Source organism: Berghia stephanieae, chromosome 2 (assembly GCF_034508935.2).
Source record: "Berghia stephanieae isolate SIO BIC M18660-M18661 chromosome 2, UCSD_Bste_1.3, whole genome shotgun sequence".
Lineage (NCBI taxonomy): Eukaryota > Metazoa > Mollusca > Gastropoda > Nudibranchia > Aeolidiidae > Berghia > Berghia stephanieae.
The window spans coordinates 9662733-9677943 of NC_088361.1; positions in this window are offsets into that span (position 1 = coordinate 9662733).

A 15211-nucleotide genomic window follows, 5' to 3' on the forward strand; every position below is an offset into this window, starting at 1 on the left:
TTTTTTTTTTTTTTTTTTTTGGGGGGGGGGGGGTTGACTTTATTTTTGAAGATCTGTAACTGACCTAGTCAAAACGTATTTGTGATGTAAGCCATCGTTTGACATTCGAGATTTGTTTAAAAATACCAGCTACTCTGTTACACCAAAGACAACATCTGCAATTGCCTGACACAAAACATTATTTATCAAGCCACAGTTACACGCTCAGACACATCCAAATAAGAAACATACATAGGCCTCACTCAGTGTTCATTCAAAACCAGATACAACCTGCATAAATCTTCCTTCAAAAACATACACAAACGACATTCTACTACACAAAGCGAACACATTTGGAAAAAAAAACATACAACACAGCTATATTATGGAAAGCCATCTCCAGAGCACAGTCGTACTCCCACTCAACTATGATTTGCAACCTCTGCTTGGAAGAAAAATTCTATATCATCACAAAGCCGAATCTGGCAACACTCAACAGAAGAAACGAACTTACATCTTAATGCAGACATAGAAACAAACACATCTTATGTAATTATGAACCACCATAACTGCGAAGACGAAAATGTACGGTGCTAAACTGAAATAATCGACTTTCACTTTCACAATCTACAACAATCTACATTCACTTTCACTTCCTGATGAGAGCGAATGCTCCAAACAATATTGTAGAAGGTGATCATAATTATACTTGAAATATTATATATATAAATATAATGATGATTTCAAGCACAGAATATCACATTTATTAATGAGAAAGTGATTAAACATCACTATTAATATTAATGAGCTATTCATTTTACTTTCCATGAGTTAAGATGTAAGTAGTTACTCTTGCAGCTAGCTGCTTTAGGAAGTTGCAATCTCGTCTTCAAAAAAATAATTTGTTTAAATCTTCTCTTTGAGAAGAGAATCAGAGTTGAAAATATTCACTCACTCACTCAATCACATGACCGGATGGTCGTCGGGGGGACTTGCGTGAAGCAGAAGTTACAGTCTTCCTCCATGCCTGCCTGTTGCTAGCCCAATGTAGCAGCTCCGGAACCGACATCCCTGTCCATTCTTTTATATTGTCCAGCCACATCTTCCTTTGGCGCCCTCTTCTGCGCTGGCCTGCGACTTTGCCCTGTAGGACTGTTCTGCTCATGCTATCGTGTCGAGTACGGTGTCACTAGAAAAGGTTCTTGTGGGCCTGCCCGAGCTTCTATTTCTTCCAGGACGTCTTCGTTTGTGCGATGTTCCGAATATGACACGCGTAGCAGTCTTCTAAGCACTTGCTTTCAAACGCCCTTATACGCCGTTGTGCACCCATTGTAAGTGTCCAGGCTTCGCATCCGTACAACAAGGTTGACAACACCAGTGATTTATACAGTTTGACCTTTACATTAAGACTATTCTACTTTTCCAAATCTTTGAAAATATTAGGCGACGATTATTAGTTGACTTTCGCAAGAGCGATACCGCCAGTCTGCCGTGATATGAGAAAAAGACGCATAACGGGAAAACCTACTTCTTCAGGAAACGCAAAAAACTGTTTTAATTAATAACATTGTAACTATTGGCTCAAATCTAAAAGAATTAATAGGCAATTAAAGATAATTTTTTTTGTTATTTTATTCATGGAACTTGAAAACCAAAATATTTGTATTAACTGTGTAATTCACCAAAAGACCTTTTGCCAAATCCATGATTGAAAATTGATTGACACATGTCTTTGACAGATAGACGCAAAAATATTATGCGTCCATCGCACTTTCGGATGTGTATCCAGTGTGTGACAAACGGACGCATATTGTTTTTGCGTCTGTTTGTCATAGACATGGGCTAATTTAGCGGTAATGTGCATATTGATATACAGTGTCATGTGAGGACGCATATCGCCCAATAGTAAGCTATAATAAGCAAAAACATCATAATCACAGGTCCCTAGAATAATCAGAAGAAACCAATCAAAAACATATAGGATATCAAGCTGAACATGCTTTATTATTTCAGAACGATCGCACCAGTCATGTAAATTTTCATAATATTTTCATTTGCAGTGATTTGATTAGCATTATTTGTATAACTAGTACTCTTTCTCTCCCTCTTTCGTTATAGTTCACTAACACGGAGTTTGCTTTTGTAATCATTGCTAATATTATCACATACATATTATATTCCATCTCTTCTCTTTAGATAATGAATTGAATTATAACTTAGATCATAAATTTGCATGCTCGTACACATTGTTTGGAAGAGCAACGTTTCCAACTAGTCAGTGGGGGATGAAGGGACATTCACTTGTAGGATTTGCAAAGATTTTTACTCGTGGAGCTGGTTGGTAGGTCTATCCAGTACTTTCGTACTGGATAGACGGGGGGGGGGGGGGGGGGGGGGGGGGGGGGGGGCGTCAAACCCACAAGTTGTTTCACGATCTCATCCTTCTTGTAAATCCTACACCCCTGGGTTTTGTACGAAACTTTGGCGTAAAAACATATCCGCGTTTCAGAATGTCACATTCGTTGAAGGTATCTTCTTCAAAGCTATTTGCTGAATTCGGCACAACCAATCTTAGCTAGGTAGGGATCATTGTCAGCTTTGCTCAACAGATAACTACTGACTTCAGAATCCCAGTTGGCAAAGTCATTAAACCTCAACGGCATTGTCTGGCAGCCTGCTTCTACGACACATTCTTCAAATTCATTGAGATCAAAGATTTTGCCGTCTTTCTGTCTCAGAACTCTTTGGATTCCGGCATGGGTGGAGTCAGCTGCCATAAAAGTATGACCAGGCTCGAAATAGTCGATTGTGATGTGGTTGCTTTTGTAGTAGTCTAATTATTTACAAGATGAAGTAACATAGTATAAAGGGTACAATTTATATTTTGGGCGCTACAGTTATCCAGTCAGAGTGTCACAGATTCGGCATCACGCTTATATATTAGGTAAGAAGCTGATGCAAGGTCTTCATCTTTTCGTCCTAAAATTGATTCATTCCATATCACGGCAATGTCCTTTTCACTTTTTTTTTGCAGCCCACTGGTGCAAATGTTTCATTGAATAAGACCAATCTGCTTGTGAAAATGATTCTGTTAAACTGATTCATTCTCGGCAGCAAAATTACTTTTTGCAGATCAGCGGCAAACACTGAATGGGCTGTGTTGGCGTTTTCGTTCTTATCTGCATCCCGTTGATACCTCTTTCTAGCATTTCTGTATCGTGTCCGATGGATGATTATTTCGGCACACGGTTCACACCTTTCTTCACAGTTGCATAGTTGTTTGTGCAATAAGAAGGACTTACATTTTTTCACATTCTTCTTGACCAAGTACAGCTTGTGAGATGTTAAGTTCTTTAAATGTAGAATAGTAGAGTTTCTTTGATATGACTTTTCCAGTGACAGCGCAAAAGTTTTCGTGCATATCATTGGTGATCAGATCAGATGGTAAATATCTCCTGAGGGGCGCGTGCTCACGTCTATAATGAAAAATGCTTGCTTTATATTTCTCTATGTGTTCATGGATAATCTTGTGCCAGGGACTATGACGTCCACGATTGTCAACAAGGGGTACTTCTATGACATTGTTTTCGTTAACACCGACATCCTTGAAAGTGCTCCTTATCAGTTTGCCATTATTAGCTTTGAATCCGAGAGTAGTAAGGAAGAACTTTTTGCACACGGGATGGAAGACTCCATCTTCCTGTTTCATTGTATATTTGCATGTACATGACTAGGCAATTTTCTTCCTGGAAAGAATGCCTTCGCCCTGATCTCTACATTCTGTTTTACTTACCCAAGTCCGTACAAAGTTGCGCTGGTCCTTCCAATCCTCTCCCCAAAACATCTGTTAAGCTCCTGTCGCTGGTACTCCAAGAATCTGTCACGGCATTTTTTGGAGCAGGTCTTCACACAACCTTCCAAGATCGAATGCTTTTCTCTCATTCGCAAAAGCTTGTGTATTTCCTAGTCTGCTTTTTGTATCGGCGTCTTGTGCTTTCTCTTTGTTCAGTGAGTCGACACTGTCTCTATTTCTGGATCTGGTGTAGTTATTGCTTCACTAGTTAAAGCTGGCTCTGCTCGCATGGTCTCTATAATCGATGACACACCTGGAACATGCTCTCCTTCAGATATTTCTCCTAAACCGGTAAAGGATGCCGGCGTGGTAGTTTCGGACAAATATTCTTCCTCTTCAGCAAATGGAACTCTAGGATCAGTGGTTTCGGCGATATATTTAGAAGCAAGTTCCAAATACACTTCAAATTCTGAGTCACTATCTAAACTTTGTTTCTCAATGGTAAATTCAACACAAAATCCATATCGTTTCTTAAATCTCAACAGCCAGTGCACGTGCTTCTACTGCAGATTTTCATATCGGTGTTTAGGTAAACCTATCTAGCTCGTCTCCTCCGTTTCTCTTGTTGTCCGTGGTTTCTTTAAATCTTTTCCTCTCTGCTTTTATGACACTCATACATCATGTAATTCCTCCTGATAGAGGTTTCACTGTTGATCTGAGCTAGCTGTTTCAATGGAATGTCAATATCGGAATCACTGGAGTCTGATTGTCATGATTTATTTAATCTGGGTTGGCTGAGGTGGAGGTACCGGTACCTCTTTTAGGGGTTCGATCATATCTGATGAAAGAGATATAAATATGGATATTCAAAAATTGAACGGGAGTGGACTTATTCATTAAAATAATCTTTATCATAAAGTAACGTTGTTATGATATGATATTGAGTTACAGTTGCTTGCCTTTCCCAAAAGAATATTGAAACAGGTTGTTGAGGGCTAATTGGATGCATAGCTAGAGACTTATTGTCTCAGTAGTTAAGGTTTTCACTTTGATTCAGAAGGTACTGAGTCCGATACAGTCCTAGGTTGGTTTTCAGGCCCGATTGGTTTTATTATTTTTCCCACTGTCTTGATCCCAAGCAAGGGGGGGTGGGGGGGGGTGCGCAGTTTGGTCAAATTTCAATGGAAAGGTGGGAGTGCGCACTTTAGTAGAAAGCCGGGGGAGATGGGGGGGGGGGGGGGGTGTTCATTTTCAACAAAGAAGGGGGTTTGACCGAAGAATTCAACCACAGCAAATTACAGGGACAGTATTTTGTCTATTTAAGAATGAATTTTAAGTTTAATAAGATCAAAAGGAGGGAGGGGAGGTTCGCGAAAATTCCGAAAATTAATGGATGGGGTGGGGGGGGGGCGTCTATTTGATACACTAGACTACTACTACTACTACTACTACTACTACTACTACTACTACTACTACTACTACTACTACTACTAATACTACTACTAATACTAATGTACATACAAATGCTTTAACTGCTACTACTAATACGACTACTACTTATTCTACAGCTTCTACTTTCATAGTAATATAACGATGATGATTATAATAATAACATTAATATTAATAATTGTCATCATAATGATAATCAAAAATATAGTACATGTAATAACAATAACAGGAGTGCTATTAGCATGTAAATCAACATTTGTCTAAGTTAAATATCACAAACACAGATAAACCGTCAATAGCAAATAATTATTAAACATCCTCACTAATATATGACAAGTAATTATATGATTATATACATAAAATCTTTGATCACTTGAATAGGAAAAAGATAAAACTCACCCGAGGAAATGAAGAATTCACGCCAAAACAAGTTACACGTACGTCTTTGATGATTGACTATTTGATGAAAATTGGAGAACAATGATATGTTCTTTTCACCGTCACCAGTCGTAATACAAACGGACGCATATATCTTAATTTTTGGAGAGTGTCTTGGCAGAAAGTCGCAAATCCGAAATGCGTCTTTTTGTGAAAGACAAATTATGTCATTCGGTAGACGAATAAGAGAAAAAGACGCATATTACAAAATGCGACCTTCTGTCATATCCACATTCAATATGCGTCGATCTGTCATTCCTCGAAACGAATTTAAACCAAATTAGGTCAAGTCGCATATTTTCAAAATGAAACAGCTTTTTTATTTTCAACGATTGAGTTACCAAACCCAGATAGAAAAATGCGCCTTTCTCTCAAGTATGTGAATCCAAGAAAATGTCAATTTGACCTAGATACCGATATGCGTCTTTCTTCCCTATCACGGCAGCAGTGTCTGTGTAGGGAGGGTGACACAGTTCAAACGTTTCAAATGTGTTAAACGTATGTGATTAAGTTATTAAAGCAGCCTTGCAGTATACTTGTCTATTTTTTACTGCTTGCAGCGTGGCTCAGCTGTACGGTCTTTGCTTCGTACCCGAAAGGTACCGAGTTCGATCACCCGTCCCCGCACAGTGTGGCCCTGAGAAAGTCACCTCGCCCTAGTTCAATTTTCGGCGCTGCACTGCGGCTAACGCCTGGGTTATTCCAGTATTCCCTTGGAATAGACCCGTGAGACAAAGTTCCCCTATGGGATGAATAAAGGGAATTTTTTTTTTATTAATTAAAACTTGACTTTTCCAAAATTTTGACGTTTTCAAATGTCATCTTTCAACCATGATCCTTTAGTGCAGTCTTAAATTGTCCTAGTTTATTTGTTTGTCAGTTTGGGCGTTGTTTTCGGGGGTAATCTGTCCATCTGTTTTAACTGCAGTCGAGTAGTAATCAACATCTGAATAGAAATGAAGGCAGTGACTATTCATATAGCTTTATTTAATCATGAGAAACTCACTTCCCTCACTCGAATCAGAATGACAAAATAATCTTTAACGTAGTGGATGTTTTTTGAAGATTCCAGATACTTTTGGAATTTCATGTTATATTTTCTTTTTTCCTAGCACTGTACGGTATACCTCGGCCTGAAGAATTTGTGTATCACAATTTGTTATTATCATCCGATAACGAAGGCAACAACTCAACAAACTCAAAAAATCTTAACTGCGTGTTTAGTGTAATGTGTTTATTTCCATGTTTTTTAGTGATATCAAATATGCATGTCGAAGTTTTTAGCTTTTTGTAAACGTGTAGATTCAATTGCAATCAAAACAATGTATCTCATTTTAAAAGTCTTCTTTAAAATAACCCTATTATACTTTTTGATATATTAAATTTCCGGTGTTACGAGATTCAGTCAAAATATTAAATCCTAAACTGTTGACACCACTGCATCATCTGATACTTTAATATTTGTGACAATGTTAAATAGTTTTTATATTGATAAGTAACAGAGTAATCCTAGGCAAAAAGTTACCATTTTCCCTCGACAACTCAAAACTCTGAACAGTTCAGTTTTATACTTCATGCATGATGAAAATGTAATCAGTCGATATATCATTATATAGGGAAGTAAAGTTGTGACGTCACACCTGCTACTCTTCCAGTTCCAAACTCCTTGAAAGTGTGTATGTAACCAGTTCTTCGGATGATAAATGATGAATAAGTTACATATTAAATCGTAAGGCATAACTATTTTAGTACAGGATGTATAAGCAGATTCTTAGGATTGCGGGAAGTGAAAGAGTGAGGATGGATGATCTTTATTGACGACTGCATATATTTGGACTAGAAAATAAGATTCACTCTGAAACTAAAAGATCTATTACATAAGGTATGTATTAAGTCCTCTGAAAGAGTTGTTTTACATTTTCAATGAGATTGGAAATAGTTTTTGACATAATACTTTTGATTCCTATTGGAACAAAAAGAAAATCGCTGGAAACAAATAGTTGCATCCTGTAACACGTATGGTGACAGTCCCTCTTTGTAACATTTTGTCCTATTACTGAAGTAAGTTGTTACAGGTATAAGGGTAAAAAGTGACAAACCGGGAAAGTTGCTAAAACCAAAGCTAAAGGTGCCTAAATGAGCCAGTAAAATGGAAAGAAAAATAAAGTGAGTAGATATGACTCATATATAAAAAATATCACATTTTGTAAATTTACATATTTGTGTTTGTGTTTTTTGTCTCCTGACGAAGACCAAGGGCCGAAACGGTGTTTGTTTTGTATTGTTCCCTTATATATGAGTCACATCTACTCCCTATATTTTTCTCTCCAGAGTTGCTAAAGCTAACTGCTTTCGTCAGCTGAAAAAATGGATAGGTATTGAAATTTTGTAAAAGATGCACAGTAATAAGGTTAAGTAAGACTGTTAGGAAGTGAATTCAAATCCTTATGACACCATCCACACGGCATACTTTTAAAAAAGCCGACACCCTAAATGAAGACAAACACATTTCTTTAACAATCTACGACATATTATTGGAAAGATCGCAATCGTCACAGTTGTGGAGGTCTTAGCCCAATACTCTAAGATAAGCATAGTTGCATTCTGAAATGGAAGAAAAATGTGAAATGGTATGGACTAAGATTGAAATGGAAGGTAATATAAATACTGTACTTATGTTCATACAACCGCTCAAATGGTAATCGTGTTCCAAAAGTTCTGCTATATCCCAAAAGGCAATTATTATTATTATTATTATTATTATTATTATTATTATTATTATTATTATTATTATTATTATTATTATTATTATTATTATTATTATTATTATTATTATTATTATTATTATTATTATTATTATTATTATTATTATTATATTATTATTATTAATTATTATTATTATTATTATTATTATTATTATTATTATTATTATATTATTATTATTATATTATTATTATTATTATTATTATCATTATTATTATTATTATTATTATTATTATTATTATTATATTATTATTATTATTATTATTATTATTATTATTATTATTATTATTATTATTATTATTATTATTATTATTTATTATTATTATTATTATTTTATTATTATTATTATTATATTATATATTATTATTATTATTATATTATATATTATTATTATTATTATTATTATTATTATTATTATTATTATTATTATTATATATATCATTATTATGATTACTAAACACTAAAGACGAATGAGATAATGTGGATAACGACGCCACTAGGTATTACATTGTCTCATTTGCCTGTGGTGTTTCATTCATCCTGTTTTGTTGATAAAGGGGAAACCCGAAACGTCAATTTTATCTGTTTTCGTATATTAAATTGAAGCTTACATTCAATTTCACATTGTTATTTATTTCCTCGAGCGTTGAGCAGCAATGTTTACATTATTTTTTTTGTTACAATGTTACTTGTGGTAAATATTTAAAAGTGCATTAGAAGAAGGGATCAAGGACTTCTTCTTCTTCTAGGTTCCATGCCTGGTCCAGGCTTCGGATACTGCATGAATTATCTCTCTCCATTCCTCCCTGTCTCTTGCTTTTTCAAACAGCTCTTGGATTGTTAGGTTGGTGAAGCCCTTCAGTTGGTCTATGAGTGTTTTTCTTTGTCTCCCCCGGGCGCGTTTACCAGGTATTTTTCCACAACTTGCCAGGTATTCATTCCTATCTTTCCTTACTATGTGTCCGAAAAAGGATAGTTGTCGATCCACTATTAAGGGCATTAGTTTCCTTTGTTGGTATGTTTGTTTTAGCACTTCTTCGTTCGTTTTGTGTGCGGTATACGATATTCTCTGCATCCTTCTCAAGCACCACATTTCAAAAGCTTCAATGTTCTTTTGTGTTTCTGCATTTGTAGTCCAGCTTTCGCATCCGTAGAACAAGATTGGCCACACGTAGCACTTCAAGACTCGGAATCTAATCCCGAACGACATCTGTTTGTTTTTCAAAATGTTTCCCAGGTCCATGAAGGCCTGTTTGGCTTGAGTTATTCTTGCTCGTATGTCTCGGTTACATCTTCCATCTGTTGTCACTATTGAACCTAGGTATTTAAAACTTTCTACGTTGGTAAGCTGCTCGCCGTGAATCGTTATATTGCAGGTGTTGTTGTTTTCGGGGTTTTTCTGTATTACCATGCATTCTGTTTTGGTGATATTTACTTCCATTCCCTTGGCTTCACTATCTACTACCACTTTGTCAACAATCTTTTGAAGTTGGATTTCTGATGTTGCAATGAGTACCGTATCGTCTGCGTATCTTATATTATTTATGTTGTGACCTCCTACTTTTATTCCCTCCATATTATTTATGCCCCTCATGATTGTTTCTTGGTATAGATTAAACAGATCTGGTGAGGCAACACACCCTTGACGGACTCCTTTCTTAATAGGAATGGAATTTCCTGTAGAGTTTCCGATTTTGATAGATGCCTGCTGGGTGTAGTATAATGTTTGCATGAGTCTGAGGTCTTTCTCATCAGCGCCAATGGAGTGCAGTTGTTTTAGTATTTCTTCGTGGCGTACTCTATCAAAAGCTTTTTTGTAGTCGACAAAACAGAGGTATAGTGGGGTCTGAACCTGTATAGCTCTTTCACTTAAAACACGGAGGAGGTATATTGCGTTCCTTGTCTCTCTGTCAGGTTGGAATCCATATTGTTCTTCTGCGATTTCGGGGTTAATCTTATTCCTTAGCCTGTTGATAATTATACGCAACAGTATTTTGTTGATGTGACTTTTTAAACTTATAGTTCTAAAATTTTCGCATCTGACTGCACCTGCTTTCTTTGGTATTGCTATGAAAATAGAGTTACAGAGATCTTCTGGAATTTTCCCAGTATTGTATATATTGTTGAATAATATGTGAAGTTCATCAATTGCTAGATCTCCTAGGCTTTTTAATACCTCTACAGATATTTCATCAGGGCCTGTTGCTTTACCATCCTTCATTCGTTCCATGGCATGTTCAATTTCACTTTTGGTGATGTTTGGTCCGCTTAATGGTTCTTTGAATTTCAGTGGTGGTTCATTTCTATTTGGATCATTGTACAGTTCGCCTATGTATTCTACCCATCGGCTTTCTATATGTTGTTCTTCAAATAGCAGTTCCCCTTGTTTGTTTTGGATACAACTTCCTGCTGCTTTGCTTTTCCTTTTCCCTGATAGTTCTTTTATTCTTTGGTGAGCTTGTTGGGGGTTGGGTTTGTATTCTCTTTCGATTTCGCAGCATTTCCAGTCTAGATAGTTCTCGTGTGCCTCGATGCATTTGGATTTAATGTGGTTGTTCAATGTTTGGTATTCTGCAGACCCTCTGTTGCATTTTCGTCTTTCTTCAAATAGGTTTAGAATTTCATTTGTCATACATTCCTTTTTGCTGTTTGTTTGAGCTATTGGTAAATGCTTTTCTGTAGTTGCTTTGACACACTTTTGGAATATATCAAATTGTTTTTCACATTTTTCGTTATCAGGTTCACTTTGGCTTTGTATCATGAGTGCATTTTCAAATTCTTCTCTCATTTTTGTTTGTATGCCATTGTCTTTGCATAACCTGTAATCCCTCTTTATTCTACCAGCTGTTCTCTGAATAGCTTTAAACTTTATCCTTACTGTACAAACAACTGAGACATGGTCACTGTCTACATCGGCGCCTGGGTAGGTTTTGCAATTTAATATGCCATTTCTGAATCTTGATGATACTGCTAACTGCATGAATAAGTCCAAAAAGTTAAACGGTGACAGCGTAAAGGGGAGCATGTTTTCACGGAAGACTGCTGCCTCGCTCGGTTGGGAGCGTGATGTTCGTCAGGTCACACCGAACCGTCAGCCAGTTACTAGGCGAAATAAATTTAACAAATGTGACAAAACCAAAATTGGGACATGGAATGTCAGGACCTGTGCCCAAAAAGGAAAACTAAACAACATTCTAAAAGAAATGAAACGGCTCCAAATAAATATTCTTGGCCTGGCAGAGATGAGATGGAAAGAGCAGGGAACCATGTCAAAACAAGAAAACAACATGACATATAAGATCATATGGAGTGGTGGAACCTCTTTCCAAAAAGGAGTAGGGATGATCTTAGACCAAAAATCAACCAAATTTTACAAAGGGCACGTAGCAATCTCAGACAGAGTTTTGCTGGTTAAGCTAAGAGGACCTGTAGTTGACACCAATATTATTCAAGTTTATGCACCAACAGAAGAGGCGACAGATGCAGATATGACAGAGTTTTACCATTCACTAGACAAAGCAAAACGAATGTGTAAATCACAAGAAGTCCTTATGGTAATGGGGGACCTAAATGCTAAGATTGGCAGAGGCAGAGATGGTGACATAATCGGACCACATGGACTCGGAGACAGAAATGAACGAGGAAACATCTGGGCAGATTGGTGTAGAACAAATAAATTAATGATTTCAAACACCTGGTTTCAACAACACCCAAGAAGAACCTGGACATGGCAATCACCAGGGGACAGAGCAAGGAACCAGATAGACTTTATAGCAGTAGGATCAAGGACAGCATTCCCTATAAAATGTATAATATATCAATGAATAGCCAGCCATGGGTCAATAAGGACATAAAAAATAATGAAATAGAGAGATGAAATCGAGAGATGAAATCGAGAGATGAAATAGAGATCATAGCTACAAAAGATACAAAAAGACAAATGATACCAACAGCAAAGAGAAGTATGTTTTTTTCTATAGCATCAAGTGCAACGAAAGTTACGTTAAGAATATGGGAAATATTGCTGGAAGACATGTTTAGTCCTGATGAGTCTCGAAGCCCAATGAGGACATGAAGAATTTTTGGTCATATATCAAAAAAAAAAAAAAAGAAAAGGAAAACTGACAATAACGGAATTTGCCCAATCATCAAAAAATGGAACACTCTTGACATCTGCCGATGATCGTATCACTTCAATAAATGAACAGTTCAGGATCTTTTTCTTTAAAATTATTATCTTTAAAAGAGGTAACAAAACAATCACATATAAGACAAGAGAAGATAAGTTCATGAAAAACAACCCGACAATGAATATATTAGTATAACGCAGAAGGCATTAAAAAGCTCATCAAAGGCCTCGATGCAACGAAAGCATATGGAGTAAACTACATTCAATTAAGAGTACATAAGGACCTAGCAGACATCATTTCGTCCTGTCGACTATGATGTTCCAGAGGTCGGTGGATGCTGGAGAAGCTCAAATTGACCAGCGTTAAGCAACTGTTGCTCCTATTTTAGAGAAAGAATAAGGATAAAATGACTGCAAATTACCAACGAATTTCTCTCATATGCATATCAATAAAAGCATTAGACCATATAATCGTCAGCCACATTATGAAGTATACAGACAAGCAAGGATTGTTTTATGAACTACAATATGGATTCAGACACAGGCGCTCATGTGAGACAAGATTATTCTGCTGTATAGATGATGTGACAAAGTAGCAATGACTATGAAAAATGTTTTTTTTCTCTTTTTGAGGAAAATGTTTGTCTGAAATCAAAGCCCTATCTCCACTGAGTAAAAATGTTTTTGAATTTTGAAAATCCATTCATAAATAAAAAAGCTATGCAGTTTCAAAGGTGTCATTTATTTGGATGACCCGCAAAGAGGAAAAAAACGCGAAAATATGGGACGCTTTTTCGGCATTTTTTTCGACCTTTGGTTGTATCTTGCGTAATAAGTGGATTAAAAGATTGAAATTTGGCAATTTTATGGCAAATTTGATAGAGAATATGATGAAAACATTAGGAGAGTTCTAACTTATATATATAAACACACACACACACACACAGAGAGAGAGAGAGATAGAGAGAGAGAGAGATTGCGTATGTAAACAAAAGAAATATAGAAGGAAAAGAGAAATTGGACAAGGGGACAAAGGTTACTGATAGAACGTGACTTGGAACACAATAATTAAACCCATGCTGAGATTGTAGATCATATTGCAATCGAAAACTTTTACATTTTAATTTCTTAAATTCTTGTAAATTAAACAGTCAAATTATCAGCTGTTTATTGAACCCAAACGCAATGGCAGACGATAAACACCCCTCTGCCAGTGAGACCGCGCAGACATTTTGACTTAGTCATGAACTTTAAAACGAGGTCAACCAATCAGAAAGCGCTTTGCCACGACTCGCTCAGCCGTTGTTTGGTGCCAAATCGTTTTGAACTTGTGATTCGGGCTGTAGGGGGGGGCAAAATAGCTTTGCCTTTTACGAATGAAGAACAAATTAAGATGGTGTTTTGAAAAATACGGGAAAAGTACTAGTCATATTCATATGAAATTTTACAACCTAAAAGAAGAAATGTTCATGTATTACCTTGTCAGCGACAAAACCTACACGCCCGGTAGTTTTAGAAATATTTTACTCCAAAGAGTAAAAATCTATTTTTAACGGTCTTCTGGTAATTGTACGAGTTTTGTCGCTTGACATAATCTAAAATGACCTTTTGTCTAACTGTGTGCCAACTTTCAGACATATTCATCTATAAACAGCGTCGTAATTAACTTTTTTAAAATAGCATATACCAAACGGCTTCGTCCCATATTTTGTCGCGAATTTGGGCACTTCGTGAGCGAAAAAGAGGCCCAAAGATTTGTGCGGAATAGTCATTGCTAGACAAAGTCCCTTGAATAGGGCCAAGAAATTGATGTACTTTTTCCAAAGCTTTTGATAAGGTAGATCATAATTTAATGTGCTAAAAGCTATGAATATATGGTATAAATAGAAAAAGTGGATATATTTTTAACAACCGTACAGAGTCAATAGCTATCAAAGGCGAATTATCTAGCTTTGTACAAGTTGACAGGAGTTCCCCAATGCTCTGCCTTTGGACCATTCTTGTTCCTCTTTTATATCAACTAATGGCCGAAAACCTCAAGTAAAAAATTTCGACACTTTACAGCCCATACAAGGATGCGGCTACAATACCTCAACAGTGTAGGAGCAGTAACACCGTATGGAGTTCCATGCTGAGAAATGCTATGAAAGAACAAGAAAGAAAAGAAAACACAGGTGCCGTAATCTCCAAGAGATGCAGGGCATCTGGTGGACAACGGCTGGGTGATGTATACTTATTTACAAACCTTTATGGTCTAGTTGTTGTCATGAAAATGCTCTTATACCAACGCCAATAAGTAGCAAGCATATAACTGCGTTCGATTTCCAGACATGAGAATACGTGCACAAGACCGCAGTGTGGTGATCATAAGAAAGTTTCAGGATGGTTCATGGATGTGTGGGACGGGTTTTATCTAGCGGACTGACACCTATAGTATTGCTAACTAGTGAAACAATGAGATGCTTATCTCGTCAAAATAACAGTCTCTATTATAGGTATCTTACTAAGTTGTATCATCTAGAGGCACAAGAAGACTCAGAGAAGGGAATAACATAAATGAATTTCTACGAATAGTAGAAAAACAAAAAATATTGCTAACCAACATCAATGGGGATTACTCATATAAAAATATATAATAATATAAAGAAATAAACTGCTTT